This window comes from Hibiscus syriacus, unplaced genomic scaffold, assembly GCF_006381635.1.
Source record: "Hibiscus syriacus cultivar Baekdansim isolate YM2019G1 unplaced genomic scaffold, ASM638163v2 tig00008013_pilon, whole genome shotgun sequence".
In the NCBI taxonomy this organism is placed as follows: domain Eukaryota; kingdom Viridiplantae; phylum Streptophyta; class Magnoliopsida; order Malvales; family Malvaceae; genus Hibiscus; species Hibiscus syriacus.
In genome coordinates this window covers 1,382,142-1,399,440 of record NW_024062150.1, presented here as the reverse complement: position 1 = coordinate 1,399,440, position 17,299 = coordinate 1,382,142, and the positions used below count along the sequence as shown (strand labels likewise).

At 36.3% G+C, this 17,299-nt stretch overlaps 1 pseudogene; it reads left to right on the top strand.

Moving 5' to 3' along the window:
- LOC120201881 overlaps positions 1–364 on the top strand; it is a 32,293-nt pseudogene extending 31,929 nt beyond the window's left edge.
- The last annotated feature ends 16,935 nt before the right edge of the window (positions 365–17,299 follow it).

The window sequence follows — 17,299 nt, the reverse complement described above, 5'->3', positions numbered from 1 at the left end:
ATGACTAAATTAAGAATATGTAAATAACATGACCAAATGTGTGAGTATACCAAAATATCATGTCACATAATCCATTAACTATTAACGACAATTAACTGGTGGTGATCATATCTTAATTAAATAAAAACGAAAATAATCATACCTTAATTAAATAAAAACGAAATTGATTGTATTTTATATCACAAATCAAATGATCTTTAGTGATTGAGAATATCTAAATTAGAGGCTACCATTTGTAATCACCCTAAATTAATAAAATAATATTTATCATATAAAATTAATAGTATATATTAAATGACATTTATTTTAGAAATTTTCAAATGAATAATATACATGTGGCATGGTTTTGTTTTGTTTTTTTGGTCACCACAAGAATCATGGGAAACCCAAATGATTCCAGAAGCTTCATGAGAGAACGGAGTTTGATTGTATTTTAATTAATTGTTTAAAAGATTGACAAGAAAGAGGACGGCAGATTTGGTTCTTCAGTTCGTAGTATCTTTATAATTGGTGAAAGTGAAATGATTGAGTATTTGATTTTTCCTCTATATGATTCCTGGGTTCCATTTTCGTTTCCTGCTTCAATGTTCCATCAATTTTACTTTCTGATTTAAGCATGGATGTCTTAACTTGATCTGTGTTTCATTTTAGTTGTACAACTTTCTTTCATTCTTTATTAGTGGTTTGTGTTTCATTTTAGTTTGCTTCAAGATTTCAAACTATGAACTGCGAAACGATGTAGATTAGCATATGAGCTCTTCAAAAATAGTACCATTATTACTTTATTACTTGGTTGCTATGTTGTTGGGAAATGGAGTCTGAGTGTTTGAATATGTGGGACATAAGTGGCTGGCACTGCTACATTAGATAAATGAAGGGCTTAGATAATATAGCTTGGTTAAAGGCTACAAAGAAAAAAAGTACTTTGACGGTGTGTAAGGCCTGTGATGGTAACTCACTTACCGTGATAACAGGTGGTGTATCGGTCGCTCAACAGATAGAAAAGGTACTGGTAGTGGAGACAGTTATTGTTGGAAATAAAACACTCACACAAACAACTTTTATTGAAACTCAAACAAATATTACAAGAGTACTCTCACTCAAAAACAAGAACTACAACTCACTCTTATAAGACTTTGCTTCTTCACTCACTTAGAAGCTCTTAATTTTTCTTGATGCTTAAAACTAAAATGGGAAGGGGTATTTATACTACTCAAGAACAATCCTACACCACACAAATAAACTAATTTAAACCATTACAAATTCAACAAATATCTAACTCTCACCTAACTAAATTGATGTAAGCAATGACATCATTAATTAAATGATGTAAGCAATGACATCTTTAATTAAATGATGTAAGTAATGACATCAATTTAGTTTGGATTTGGGTTTAGGCTCCCATAATGGATCAAGTTTATGATCCAACACCCTCCCTTAAACTTGATCTCGTGACCCCTAGTAGGTTCCTTAATCTTAAGAAGTCTTCGCTGGTCAGTGGCTTGGTAAAATATCAGCAACTTGATCTTGTGACTTCACATATTCAACTTCCACATCTTTTCTTGCAACACACTCCTTATATAGTGGTCGCGAATATCAATGTGCTTGCTTCGATCATGGAATACTGGATTCTTCGCTAAGGCAATGGCTGACTTGTTGTCGACACAAACCTTGGTAGGCTCTTCTTGTATCAAACCAATCTCCTTCAATAGATTTCTAAGCCAAATTGCATGACAAACACATGAGGTAGCAGCAACATATTCCGCTTCACAAGTGGATAATGTGACAATCGGTTGTTTCTTTGACATCCATGTGAATGCAATATCTCCCATGAAAAATACGAATCCAGTAGTGCTCCTTCGATTATCTATGTCTCCACCCCAATCACTGTCGCTATATCCAACAAGCTTGTAATCATTAGAAACTGAATAGAACAAGCCAAAGTCAATTGTACCTTTCAGATAGCGAAGAATTCTCTTTGCGGCTTTAAAATGGGTGGTTGTTGGGAATTCCATGTAGCGACTAACCAATCCAACTGCGTGAAGAATATCGGGTCTCGTGCAAGTTAGATAGCGTAGACTTCCTACCAAACTTTTGAAGAATGTTGGATCTACACTTTCGCCTTCTTCATGTTTGGTCATCTTGATCCCGTATTCTGCCGGTGTGCTTATTGGCTTACAGTTCTCCATCTTGAACTTCTTCAGTATCTCCTTTGCATAGCTTTCCTGTGAAATGAAAATTCCATCATTTTGTTGCTTAACTTCAATGCCAAGGTAGTACGCCATGAGCCCCATGTCTGTCATCTCGAATTCTTTCATCATCACATCTTTGAATTCATTAAACATGCTTGGGTTGCTTCCAGTGAAGATCAAATCGTCCACGTAGAGGCACACGATCAAAATATCTTCATCTTTGATCTTGATATATAGAGCATGCTCGTAGGGACATTTGTTGAAGCCATTCTCTTGGAAGTACTTGTCGATTCGGCTATTCCATGCCCTTGGTGCTTGTTTTAGCCCGTAAAGAGCCTTCTTCAACTTTAACACCTTGTCTTCATGCCCTTTGACTTCATAGCCTGATGGTTGCTGAATGTAAAGTTCCTCTTCAAGAACTCCATTTAGGAAGGCGGACTTTACATCCATCTGTTGTATCTTCCACTTGTTTTGAGCTGCCAAAGAAATGATTAGTCTGATAGTCTCCAATCGAGCAACAGGAGCAAATACCTCATCATAGTCAATTCCAGCCTTTTGACTATAGCCTTTAGCAACTAGCCTCGCCTTGTGCCTTTCAATCTCTCCTTTGGCGTTTTGCTTTGTTTTGTACACCCATTTGACACCTATCGCCTTATGTCCCTTGGGAAGTGAGGTAAGTTCCCATGTGTCATTCTTCTCGATGGCCTTGATTTCTTCGTCCATCGCATCTCTCCATTTCTTTTCTTGTACCGCTTCTTGAAAGCTCACTGGTTCACAATCGGCAAACAGACAAAATAATGTAAGATTATCTTGTCGTTCAGTTACCTCATAGAGATCTCTAAGGCTTCTTGTGCGTTGCACAACTCTTTCACTTTGACTCCCACTTGACGATGATGAAGGTGATGAGTCTCCTTGAGTGGTTGATGTTGGTGAAGTGGGTGGAGTTGCAAGCTCTTGTTGAGATTCATCTAGTTGCTCCCTCATTGTCTGCTCATCTTCTTCAAACTGAGGAAAGAAATTGAAGTCATCTGTATGGGAGTTAAAATCCCATTCTCCTTCTTCGTTGAAGACCACATCTCGACTAATCACAAACTTCTTATTGTCTGGATTGTACAACTTGTAGCCCTTCGAATTAGCATCATAGCCGATGAAGATAAAACTCTCGCTTTTATCATCAAGCTTCGTTCTTCTCTCGTCTGGTACGTGAACATGGGCTATACTTCCAAAGGTTCTCAAGTGGGAAATGCCAGACTTTCTTCCACTCCATGCCGCTTGCGGTGTCTTTCCCCATACACTTCTTGTTGGAGATCGATTTGACAAGTAGACTGCACACGATACTGCTTCTGCCCAAAATTCTTTGGGTAGTTTCTTGCTTTTGAGCATGCTTCGTGCCATGTCGAGGATTGTTCTATTCTTTCTTTCTGCCACACCATTTTGCTGGGGGGATCTAGGAACTGTCATTGGTCGACGAATTCCATTTGCTTCATAGAACTCTTGAAACTCCCTGGAAGTAAATTCTCCACCTCGATCGGATCTCATGGCTTTGATCTTTCTACCGTTTTCTCTCTCCACTGCTGCTTTGAACTTCTTGAATACTTCAAAAACTTCTGACTTCTGTTTCAAGAAATATACCCAGGTTTTTCTTGAAAAATCATCAATGAAGAGAAGAAAATAGTTATTGTTACCGAGAGAACTTGGCTTGATCGGTCCACACACATCGGTATGGATGAGCTCAAGTGGCTTCTTAGCTCTTGTCTCTGACTCCTTTGGAAAGCTTTTCCTGAATTGTTTCCCGACTAGACACCCTTCACAGAGTTGGTCAGGATGGTTGATGTGAGGTAGTCCTTTCACCATCTCCTTCTTAGATAATAGCTCTAGACCTCCAAAATTGAGATGCCCAAATCGAAGATGCCAAAGCCATGATGCATCTTTGTAGCAAGCTTTCAGGCACTTTGCAACATCATTTTGTATGTTGATCAAGAACATTCTATTCTTTGACATCGGCACTTTAGCAATGAAGTTATTCTTATCATCTTTTATAGAAAGATTATAATTATTCATATGAATATCATAACCTTTCTCTACCAGTTGCCCTAAACTTAAAATGTTACTTTTCATATTGGGCACATAGTAGACATTTGAAATAAATTGATGTCTCCCATCTTTCAAACGGATAAGAATGTTACCTCTCCCTTTCACTGCTATTGTGGAATCATCTCCAAACGAAACATTTCCACTTACTGACTCGTCTAGCTCCACAAACATGTCTTTCCTTCCACACATGTGATTGCTTGCACCACTGTCAAGATACCAGGAATTTGCTTGGCCACCATCAGTTTCCTTTCGTGCTAGAAGAAGAGTTTCTTTGCCATCTGTCTTTTCCTCCACGTAATTGGCCTTCTCCTCAATTTTGTTGTTGGGAGCTCTACATTCTGAAGCATAATGCCCAAATTTTTGACAATTATAACATCGAATTTGAGATTTGTCATACTTTGAGTTTGGATTAATTCTTCCACGGCCTCGTGTTGAGCTTTCTCCTTTCTCATAGTTGTTGTTGGAATTGTTATTGTTGTAATTCCAGCCTCGTCCATGACCTCGACTTCCACCTCGTCCATGGCCTCTACCTCTGCCTTGGCCACGTTGGTTTCTATCATTGCGTTGGCTCTCATGCATATCCTTGAGTTGCAGCTTGAGGAGTTGCTCAGTAAACTCATGCTTCTTTTTATGCTTCTCTTCGTATGCTTGCAATGATCCTTGGAGCTGTTCGATCTTCATTTCTTCCAAGTCTTTAGTTTCTTCAATCGTCACGACGATGTGCTCAAATTTGGGATCCAACGAACGGAGTATCTTCTCTATTATCCTCACATCGTCTAACTTTTCACCATTTCTTTTTAATTGATTAGAAACAGCTACTACTCTTGAGAAATAATCTGAAATAGACTCAGATGCTTTCATGTTTAAGGATTCGAATTCACCTCTTAATGTTTGGAGACGAACCTTCTTCACTTGCTCGGATCCTTTGTAAGAGGTTTGCAGCTTCTCCCACGCTTCCTTGCTAGAGCTTGCACTTGAAATCTTTTCAAAACCATCATCATCTAATGCTTGATAGATGAGGTAGAGAGCCTTCTTGTCTCTCTTTCTTGAATCCTTCAAAGTTGTCTTTTGATCTGGTGTAAGAGTAGCAAAAACATCATCATCCGCAGGCTCATTATAGCCTTTCTCTATGATATCCCACACATCTTGTGATCCAAGAAGTGCCTTCATTTTGATACTCCAATTGTCGTAGTTGTTGTTGTTGAGTGTCGGAACTTGGAATGGTGCCATACCATTTGCCATATCTCTCAATATAATGAGATTTTGTAAAATCCGATTGCACGGATGAATCCGGAACGATGAAAAAAAAAAAAACTTTGGAGGGACTTGGACAACTCGGTCAAGGGCTCCAACTCGGCTGAATCGGCTCAACTCGGTGAGTCAACTCGATTTTCTGGCAGCAGTCTTCCGGCGGTGCGTGGCGGTGCGTCAGAACTCAGATTGAGAAAATTCTGGCGGCGTCGTATTCCTCTTGTCGAGACCTTCGATCTTTCCAACTCTCTCTGATGCCACTTTGTTGGAAATAAAACACTCACACAAACAACTTTTATTGAAACTCAAACAAATATTACAAGAGTACTCTCACTCAAAAACAAGAACTACAACTCACTCTTATAAGACTTTGCTTCTTCACTCACTTAGAAGCTCTTAATTTTTCTTGATGCTTAAAACTAAAATGGGAAGGGGTATTTATACTACTCAAGAACAATCCTACACCACACAAATAAACTAATTTAAACCATTACAAATTCAACAAATATCTAACTCTCACCTAACTAAATTGATGTAAGCAATGACATCATTAATTAAATGATGTAAGCAATGACATCTTTAATTAAATGATGTAAGTAATGACATCAATTTAGTTTGGATTTGGGTTTAGGCTCCCATAATGGATCAAGTTTATGATCCAACACTTATAGAGTTTTGCTGGTTGACGATGCCCGCCTTTCAGAAAAATTAGGTAATTTATTTGCATAGCATCGAGCATACCTAAAAATATAGGTTAGCATAAATGAGTTAAATATGAAAATGTACATGTTCGATGTTCTTTAATAGGACTAAAAGAAATTATTTTGCTGCTTTCATTAACAGTTTTGTATTTTCAAATTTTGCTTGTTTGCTTTTTGTATGAAACATAATGGATAAATTATTCAGCTCCGGGGTGCAGGACTAAAATGCAATATTGTACAAGGGCTGTCTAGTTATTTTAACTTAAAAAAAATAGTCTAGAAGGCAGTACTTGATTCATCTGTAAGCAGCTTCTAATGCTCCGGTTATGTGGAAATCCGCTACCCTATCGAGCAAACTATGTTGTTAAAACTTTTTAACCAATCTGTGTATTTTTCATGCGTATTTATCAAAAATTTTATTTGTACTTGTGTCTGTTATTTTCTTGCAGTTGCGAAAGTCCTGCCCCAAGTTGTTCCATCTATTACACCTGATGATGCTAGAGAACTGTTTCGTGAATCACGTGAAAATGGGGTGGCAATTGTGATAGTCACGGTTAAGTTATATGTTTATATGCTGGCATCATGAATATTTTGACTAAGCATGTATTGATCAAATCAATGTATGAAGTCCGTAATCAAGAGTCGAGGATGCAGCATGTATTATTATTGCTCTTCCCTTTAAGCATAGGTTAAATAATTTGTGTCTAAATTATAATATGACTGTGTTGTCTGCTTACCCTATTCTCCAGTGCAATTATAAAGTAGAAACGTTTTTAAACAATGTGCTAGTTCATCAATTTAGGAAGAACCTGCCAATATTCAGTGTTAAAATGGACTAAGCTAGTAAAGCTGCCCTTTGCTCATCTGCACCCTCACTCACCATTTTGTTTCCTCATATAAGCATTGTCTGCTGTTTTTAGTACAATTTTTTCTCGTCTCTTATGTAAGCTATATCTGTTGCACGTATGGTTTGCATAGTTAAGTCATAAGTGGCTGCGTTGTTTGGATTTAAAATTTTCTTATGTCATCATTTTGTATGCTAATGGTGAAAGATGAATCTTCATTGAAATCAGTGATGGTCCTGTTGTATAAATTTTGCCGAAGAATTATACTCTAATAGATAAGATTTGTGTAAGTTAATAAATTACGCTTTTTAGGTGCACAGAAAGCCCTGCAATGTGGTTTCAAAATTGATGAATACCTAAATAACTGGTTTTTGTGGTTGCATTAGTAATTTCTGATTGGCGTTCATAGAAAATACCTATAGCTAAAGCAATATTTAGCGGGCAAATTAACTCTACTGTTGCTATGTCCTATAATTGTACATGGAAATGATTTGCGTGCTTGAACTTTTGAAATACAACCGTTGGGATGACATTGAATTGTAGTGACTAATATGGATAAATGAATATGTTGTTTCCAGGAGCATGCTGAATTCTATTCGCAAATGATGGTTCATGGGGGATTACGGTCTATTATCGAGCCAGATTCAAGTGTAGTTTAAAGTGGCTGCAAACATTATATTGTACAAGCAAAGACTCGGCTGCGACAATTTTTGAGAATCTAGAATTACATTGAATTGTAGACCCTGATATTAAACTAGGTGAAACACTGATAGTTCATTGTGAGGACTTGAGAAAAAAAAATACAGATTTTGTATACATTCTGTAGTTTTGTTTCAATGAATATGACTCTCCTTGTGCTGAAATTAGGTTAGACCAATAGACTCATTGTAATATCTGGAAAACTCTGAGGTTAGAATTGTCCACATCTGTTGGAAAGGATAACAAAAAGAATAGTTTGCAAATTCGAAAACCCGGTTACCCAGTGTTATGATAGAAGTGAGGAATTGGTAATTGAGGGGGTCACTTTGTTCTACATAAATATTAAAATTCAGGGTAAGTTACACGTTTAGTACCTAAATAATTATTTCTGTTTTAGTATCTGTATTTAGGGTAAATTATACTTTTTAGTACCTAAACAAGTATAGGTTAAAACCATTGAATTAAATTTTTTGTATGTAACGTGACGTGCCGATGATCCAACATGAACTTATATCCTCTATCCCTGGTGAGATATTTTATGTGCTTGATTAATGGACATAATACACCCAAGACCTCGCAATGGATGTCACCTACTCTTCATTTGTTTCCAAAATCATAAGGCGATGCTAAATTGCTAATCGTTGGATGTGTTTCTCTTGTACAAGTTAACAAACGATTGTAATATATAAAACAGATGATTTCTTCTTGCTGCTGATCAAATCTAAGCGCAGCTGTTCTTGTGAAGCCTCCATTTGTGTTATATATAACCTGGGCTATAAAATTTATTTTGGGTGTCAATTTAAAAAAAAAGTTATTTTAATGTGTCAAATTTAAAAATTATATAATTTTTTTCAAAAGATGTTATTTTATGTTTAAGGGTATCAATAATTTTTAAAAAGTATGTTTATTTTTTAAATATTTTTATATTAAATTTATAAATAATTTTGTTCAAAAACCTCATAATTGCAAAGAGACATTTCAAATACTTCATTCTTAACAAAATCATTCATTGAGAAAGTATATTTGTCCGGTTGACCAAATTACTATTTTTGTTCCCCTATTTTTTTTAGGTTTTGGTTTCTAGACTTATTAGTATTCTCCTAGAGTATCCCTTCCTCTTCCCTCCGGGAAAAATTAGAATTATATTAGAATTTATCAAAAAAAAAGAAATCTTTTGTTGAAGTTAGCTACTTTATTTGTCTCTTTACAAGTTTGAAATTCAGCAATTTGGGTTTAGTTTTAAATAAAGAGAAAATAACTTCAGTGACAAAAAATGCCTTATAATATACGAATTTAACCAACTTTTTTTGGATTTGCCAAAATAACCAACAAATTCGCAATGCGAACTCCAATTTCGCTACCCAGTTTCCAATTTCGCAACGCGAATTTGTAAATCGCAACACAGAAGTCAAATTCGCAACGCGATAGTCAAATTCGCAACACAAAAGTCAAATTCGCGACGCAAATTTATAAATCGCAACACATAAGTCAAATTCGCAACGCGATCGTCAAATTCGCAACGCGAAAGTCAACTATTTTTACGCGAAACACAATATTAATTTCGCAACACAAATGTAAACAGTATTATCGCAAATCATCTCTAATTTAAAACCCTAAATCACAACTCAGTCTCATCTCCATCTCTCACTCTCTACGGTGACATCCGTCCCCATCTCCGACGAAATCTGTCTATCTCCATCTCTCAGAGCAACCCTCACAACCATTCACGGTCAGAAATGGAAAATCAACCACCGAGGGTTAGTTTTTTTAATCTCTTATTTTTATTTTGAAATTTTTGTATTATTATTAGATTTTTCTTATATTGATGATAAATTTACTGGTAATTTCAATATATATAGATTAACCATTTCACTGAGATTGCTTAGTAAATTCATTCGGTTGCTGCTAATACTGCTAAACTGTTTAGTCTTTAACCCTGTGAAATTAATATTTGTCTTTGTTTTGTCTTTTTGTTGAAGAAACCCTAAATTGTAACACCAAATTCGCAACGCGAAAACGAAAATCACGTTGCGATTTTCATTTTCGCATTGCGATTTTCATTTTCCCATTGCGATTTTCATTTTTACGTTGCGAATTTAAGTTTCAGAAACTTCTTTTTATTCTGCAAATTGAAACTTGAATGAATTGCATTACTTCAACCAAAAAACAAAGACAAATACTAACTTCACAGTGTTGCTAATTTAAGTACTTACTTTTGAAATGTTATATGATACATTTTGTGAACTATGATGGAATAATGACTTGGGTGAATAACGTGCTAGTTTGAAACATATTTGGCTTTGTTTTCACTGTTTAATATCATGTCTGTTTATAGTGTATAATTTGTAGTTTTTGGTATATCTAACTGTACGTTTATTGTTTTTGTAGAATTTTTTTTCAGCTGCATTGGCCTTAAGGAATAAATTAAGCCTAGCCACTAAAATTGCGTCGACACTTACACCTCTATAAAGAAAATTGTTTAAGGATACTTGCTTCGGGCCATGGCTGAAAGTGCAATATATGGGTGGAGATGTTATGTTGACACATTTGTTTCTTCAGACCATGACTAACGATCTACCCGAGGGGATACAACGTGGTGATGAAGAGATATGTGGTTTCATTTTCCTCCGGCACATACTTGTTTTGGGCGGGAGGAGTTTTGCTTAATCACTGGTCTACGCTTCGGACACGATGATATAGGTCGGTACACTAGTCATATCGCCCGCCCATCATGGTTATCTCGGGTTTTTCCTGAGCTGGCAAAGTTGAAGTCGAGTTTACACGTCGACGACTTAAAGAGATTATTTGATAAAGATGGTTTTACTCGGATGGATGACTTTGATGTTGTCCAAGTATGCCATTTATTACTTTTGCATGCGGCTTTTTAGGCAAAGAGGGCAGACAACCTATCTCCGAGGACCTAATATTATTGGTAGATGACCTAAATGCATGGAACATGTTTCCGTGGGGTTCATATCTATGGAAAGCTACCTGGAAAAAGTTGTCGTCTGCCTTTGAGGACCGAAAAAGATTGCGGGGCGATGGTTCTAAATACACTTTGACAGGCTTTACTTGGGCCTTTAAGGTAAGAATTTCTATATAATGTTTCCAAAATTATAATTAATTATTTAATAATTACTAATGTTTGTGTATTATATTGTTTTGTAGATTTGGATATTTGAGGTTTTCCCCAGCATGTGGACATATGCGATAAAAAGATCAAATGATATTCCTAGGGCTATTACCTGGAAGAGGATCCGCATGTTGGATTGGGAAGATTTACTCACATATACGACGATGAATGATGTAAGTTAACACACAAATAATACCATATATAAACAAGTTATTACTAGTACAAGTTTAACTTTGTTTGAGCTTTTATATTGTTATGAGGCCAACTATCCATTACAGAGGCTGACACCCACAGAGGCTGAGCTTACCACTGATTGGTAGCAAGCTAGTAAGCGGTTTTTTGATGGGACGGGTGATGAGCACCCCCCACTTCGAGAGCCATCACCTGATCGGGTCAATTCTATAGCTCGACACCCGGAGCCATCACCTGATCGAGCCTCTTCTCTACCTCCACCATCACCTATTCCATCACATCATCGAGCCTCTTCTCCACCATCACCTCATGATAGGCGACCGACAAAGAGGCCATGACATTTATCTCCCTGTTCTCCACCTCCACGGGATGAGTTAGGGGAATTACGTGATGAGGTCGGTGCTTTGCGTCATGAGGTCGATACTTTACGTGAAGATAATGGTGCATGGCGTGATGAGGTTCGATCTTTACGTGGTGAGGTGGATTTTTCACGCAATGACAATGGTGCGCTACGTGGTGAGGTATCTACTTTACTTGATGAGGTTGCCGCTCTACGCGAGATTGTTTCATCGTTGCAGAATGAGGTTCATACTCTACGCAATGAGGTAAATTTGTTTAATACTATACTAAAAATGCAAATAACCTTTTTTCGACATTATTTATTTACTGATTTATGTATTAATTTATTTTCAGCGGCCCGATAAGGTAGATGTTTTACGTCGAGTTTTTTTTTTGCACAACAGGGTTCACGCATCAGACGTCGTACACATGTCATTACGTCTCCGTTCACCCCACTAGTGCCAAGACTCTGTAATAAGAAGTTCGATGCACCTATCATCATTCAAGAGGCGTCTCCTATCGTTCAAGAGGCCCCTCTCATCATCGAATAAGCCCCTCCCACCGTTCAAGAGGCCCCCTTCATCGTTTAAGAGGTCCCGCTCGCCGTTCAAGAGCCCGATTCATATGTCAACATATTTATAAACCCCCTACTGTGCCCGATATGATGGATGCGAGTTGGCTTTCGTATGTGTTACCGACCAGTACCATTCCTCAGCAGGAGAGGGAAACACTACCCGGATACAATTACGGATAATACCCTTTAGGCTAAGACCGCAGTTGATTTTTATTTACATGAGCGGAGCAAGGGGTGTTATTCTGACCTATGCCAAATCGACGATGCTATTCATTTGTTTCTTGATCGGTCTTGGTGGGGTGTTTTATTAGGGGTTGAAGATAATGACTATCTCGAATGGGTGGTAAGTCTTATATTCTTCTTATATTGCATTTTGATTAATTTTTTTTAAATTATTAATAAATTTACTAATATATTTATTTTTTTATAAAACAACATATTGATGCATGGGTGTCACGTCTTCTAATAATAAGGAAATTATAGATGTTTCATATACGTTGGGTAATGGAAAAGCTAAACTTTATCATGCGTGGTGGGAGGTTGATAAGGTTAGTATTTATTTTTTTGAATATTTTAAAGGTTTTCATAAATTTTATTTGATGTGCGCAATTATTTATGATTGCAGGTGTTTATCCCTGTTTTGGAATGTCGTCATTGGCTTCTCGTCGAGCTTTAGCTCCCATCCCTAAAGACAATGATATATGACAGCATGTTGAATTACATACCATTGTCTGATTTGAGAGATATTATTACAAAGGGATGGAGCGATCATTTGGCTAAATATTTGGATGCGATTGATTATTAAATAAATTCTGGAAACAAGAAGCCAAAGAAGTTCAAAATTACAATGATCAGAGACGAGATTGTGCCACAATAAACGTAGGGAGCCAGAGGGGAATGTGGTCCTCTCGTATGCTTGTGCTTGGAACGTTTGACGACAGGAAGTAAACATTATCTACCTCCCACAGATAGAGATAAAGGTGCAGTAGGATTGTGGTTTTGGCATTATATGGCCAGATCGATATATACGAGACGTTGCCTACCTGCATTCGCATACTGAAAGTGTGCATAAACAATTGGTAAGTTTGAGCAAGTTTTGTTAACATATATACTCTTTAATTGGTTTGAAAATATTTGGTTAAGTACCTAGAATTCAGTAATTTGTTGTTTGTTGGTTTTAGATGTGTAGAAAGTGTTGTTTGAGCAAATGTTTGGTTTCTAAAGGTTAATCCTGAAGTGAGCTGAGTGAAATTGATGTATTTGTGCATAAATAACAGTCTGAGGTATACTTTTTTTCTTTGTTTAATTGAATTTTACGTTGAAAGTTGATTATTGATGAGGAAATAAGATTTATTTTTTGATTAATTGATTTGTAAAAGTTGATTTGTTTAATTTGATGTGTAAATAAGAATTATTTTTTTGCTTGTTTAATTGATTTGTAAAAGTTGATATGTTGTTTCTAAAAAATTCAATATGCATTATGTTTGAAGGCAAAAAAGACTTGTTGAAGGTACAAATTCGCAACGCGAAATAAGCGTTGCGATAGTCAAATTCGCAACGCGATTTTCGGTTTGCGAATTTGGCTATCGCAACGCTTATTTCGCGTTACGAATTTGACTTTCTCGTTGATCGCAACATACAACATCAAGTTATATACAACATCAAACACATTCCAAGCTATAAATACAAGGTAAGGACACTTGAAGAAGCAAGAGAACAACTATCCAAGCAATCAAACACAAGAGAAAATCCCAACATGATAACAACTGAACAGATCATAGCAATGTTCAAACTCAAGTTACTAATGAATGTCTAACTAAAAATGTATGCATTCACACATAATACAATGTTTTCATTTAAAAATACCTAAGTTAATAAGTCCCAAAAGGTGAAGCCGGTTGTGATTGGGATTTTGATTTTGATTGCAATTTTGATTTCCTTTTGCTTGGCACCATATGAGCTTTGGATTTTGATGAGGATCCATTTTTTGGTAGAGGAAAAGATGATTGTGATAGCACTGGTGATCCACAGGTCAACCTAGTATGACCATTTTCCTTGCACCGATTACATGTCAATATCCTCTTCTCTTCACCCTTAGACGGTATACGATCGTGATTTTTTGGTCGGCCAGGTAGCATTTTGTCCATGACTGGTGGCAAAACTGTTTGTAAGTCATTTGGTATATCCCACTCAGAAGGATGTGGACATGGGTAGACAATCTCGGCATAAGTATGTCGATATACTACTATAGTGTAGCAATCCATAGCGTATGCGCTTGAATCATCTTAGTTTAGATGAAGAGCAACTTTTATAACATGGCCACACGGATAACCAGATGTTTTCCATTTCTTACAACTACACATCTTTGCATTTAGATCGACAAGCCCATTTAAGTTATTATCCAATACTTCAAACAAAGTGTTTGAACATGGTTCAACTCTCCATGACGTTGACTTCACAACACGTTTCGTTATTTTTTTTCAGTCCATGGTGTAACACGACGTTCCAATGTTCCTGTAAATTTAAATAAATAATACTTAGTAAAATATATTAAATATGATAAGTTACGAATTTAAAGAAATAATACATGCATAGTTTCTTTTCTTGTAGTACCACTGTTGAATAGAGGCTCGAAAAAACTCCATTAACATAGTAATGGGTAATTTTCAGGAATGACGACTTAGAGCGTTGATTGATTTTGCACTATTAGACATCATGAAACCATATCTTACTCCAAGTTGATGTACTCTTGACCATCTTTCAAACCCGACATCTTCTAGTGTTTGAGCACATTGAGGCAAAACACGTCTTAAACAATTTATATGCTTATTAAAATCCACTTCCCGATAAGCTTTTACAGCCTTCTAGTATGTCCATTTGTGATTTTTTATACCAGCAGACCTTGATTTTAGATTTCTGTACAAATGAACACCACAAAGTTCATGAAAATCATATGTAAAACACCTTCTAACAGCGTTGTCAATTGAGTTTGCCCTATCGAATATGATTTTCAGATTGCTAATAGGACCTATGTAATCCCTAAGATGCCCCATAAACCATGTCCATGAATTAGAGGTTTCAGATTTGCCAACCCCGTAAGCTATTGACAGTATCCCATTATTAGCATCCATGGCTACTGCTAATAAGTTTACTCCAAGGTATCGACCTTTCAAATGTGCTCTGTCAACTATAATAACTGGGCGCATGCAAGTAATAAACGAACGAATCTACAAAATCATATACACTAGAAACATAATCATTTAAATGTGAAATGCATATAACTAACAAAAATTAGTCAACAAAATTATAATTATTTACTAACCGCAGTACCAATGGCGATAAACAGCAACTCAAAGCGTCCATCTCTATCTGTTTTGATATGAGTTACCGACCTAGGATTTTTCAGCTTTAAATTGTGACAATAAGCCGGCAGTTGGGCAAACGATGCTTCTGGAGACCCCCTCAACAATTCCAAGGCATAACATTTGGCTCTCCAAGCTTGAGAATATGAGATACTAATCTTGAACCGAGCATTCATGTCCGTCATAATTTCATGTCCCCGATATACCCTTCCATTCAAAAACATTAACTCAGCCAGAAAACCACCCAAAACCTTTTTGTTTGCCTGTCTATGGTTAGGAAAAACTTGGGTTCTTGAACATGTATGTTTATCAATAAAAGTCCTAACTTGAAACATTTAGCAATCTTTTATCCTCTTTGCAATCATACGCCACTTACAGTTTTTGTCAATCATACACCTTGTTTCGAAATGATCTTTGCTTGATTTGTTAACTTTTAGTTAATATCCATCTTCCACACATTTCGTATGCAAAGCTATCTTCAAGTCTTCCTTTGTATCAAAACAATCATCTTTCTTGATACGAATAACTTTTATGTAACAATCAACTGCTATCTTTAGCAACTCTTCTTCCGGTATCTGAAGTAATTCTGGCATATTCCAGTTATACTCCCGTGGCATTTTCTTCTTTTTCCTTTCTTCGAGGACTTCTTCTTCTTCTTTTTCTTCTTCAGGGTTATATGAATTACATAATGGATGTTCAACATATTCATTCACAGTCATAATTTCCTCCTCATTATCATCAACAACATCTTCCTCGACAGCGGCTGTTTCATCATCAAAATTCGGGTATTGACCATCAAAATCATTACATGCAGGGTCTGTTTCTTCTTCCATCACATCATCAAAATCCGAGTATTGACCAAGATCAAAGTCCGGGTATTGACCAAGATCAAATTTCGAATACTGACTAGTACTCATAATTTTTTATGTTGGCTCATAATCGTCTAACTGGTCAATACGAAAACCGGAATTTGGTGCTGAAAGTTGATTGGGATTTGGATTAGGAAAAGGTTGTGGGTTTTGAGATTGTGTTTGGTATTGGAAATGTGGTGAAACAAAATTTGCTTGGCGATGAAATTGTGGTGGAACCATTAAATTTTGGGTTGAATAACTTAGTTGATTACTACCCGCTAATGACCCAATTTCACTACTTCTAGGTTCAACAACATACAATGTAACATCATCTTCTTGTGAAACACTAATGTAAGCAATGAATCGTTCAACATCTTCATTTTCGGTTAACAAATAAACTTTACATTTTCTCTGATAAGATAGCCTAAATCCACTTAAAGGCTCTAAATTCAACTTTTTGCAACACGTAACATTAGAGTTTCATAAGTTAACTTTTTTAATGACAGTTTTAGTTGAAGATTCATGGGTAAAGACACATATTGTAAAACACCATGAACATTCTCCCATGACCCTCCAAAACACAAATCTATCCAAACATGATCAACATTAGATGATTTCATTCTACAAATTGTAAATTAATTTACTAAACAAACGAGCTATAAACTAGATATCATCACTAACTTAGAGAAAAACATACCTTTATTAAGTTGATAGTTGATAATTTGGGAGAGAAATCATTGAAAAATTATATAGAAATAAAATTATGTAAAAAAAATTAGAGATGGGGAAGGATGTCGTTGGATATAGGAACGGATGTCACCGGAGAGAATGATAGATGGAGATGGAATAAGTTGCGATTTAGGGATTTAGGTTATGAGTTGATGCTGCTACGTTGTTATATACCCAAAATATTTGTGTTGCGAAACTAAATTCGTGTTGCGAATTTGAAATTCAGTTGTGAATTTGACTATCGCGTTGCGAATTTGACTTCTGTGTTGCGATTTACAAATTCGCGTTGCGATTTACAGATTCGCGTTACGAAAATGGAAACTGGGTTGCGAAATTG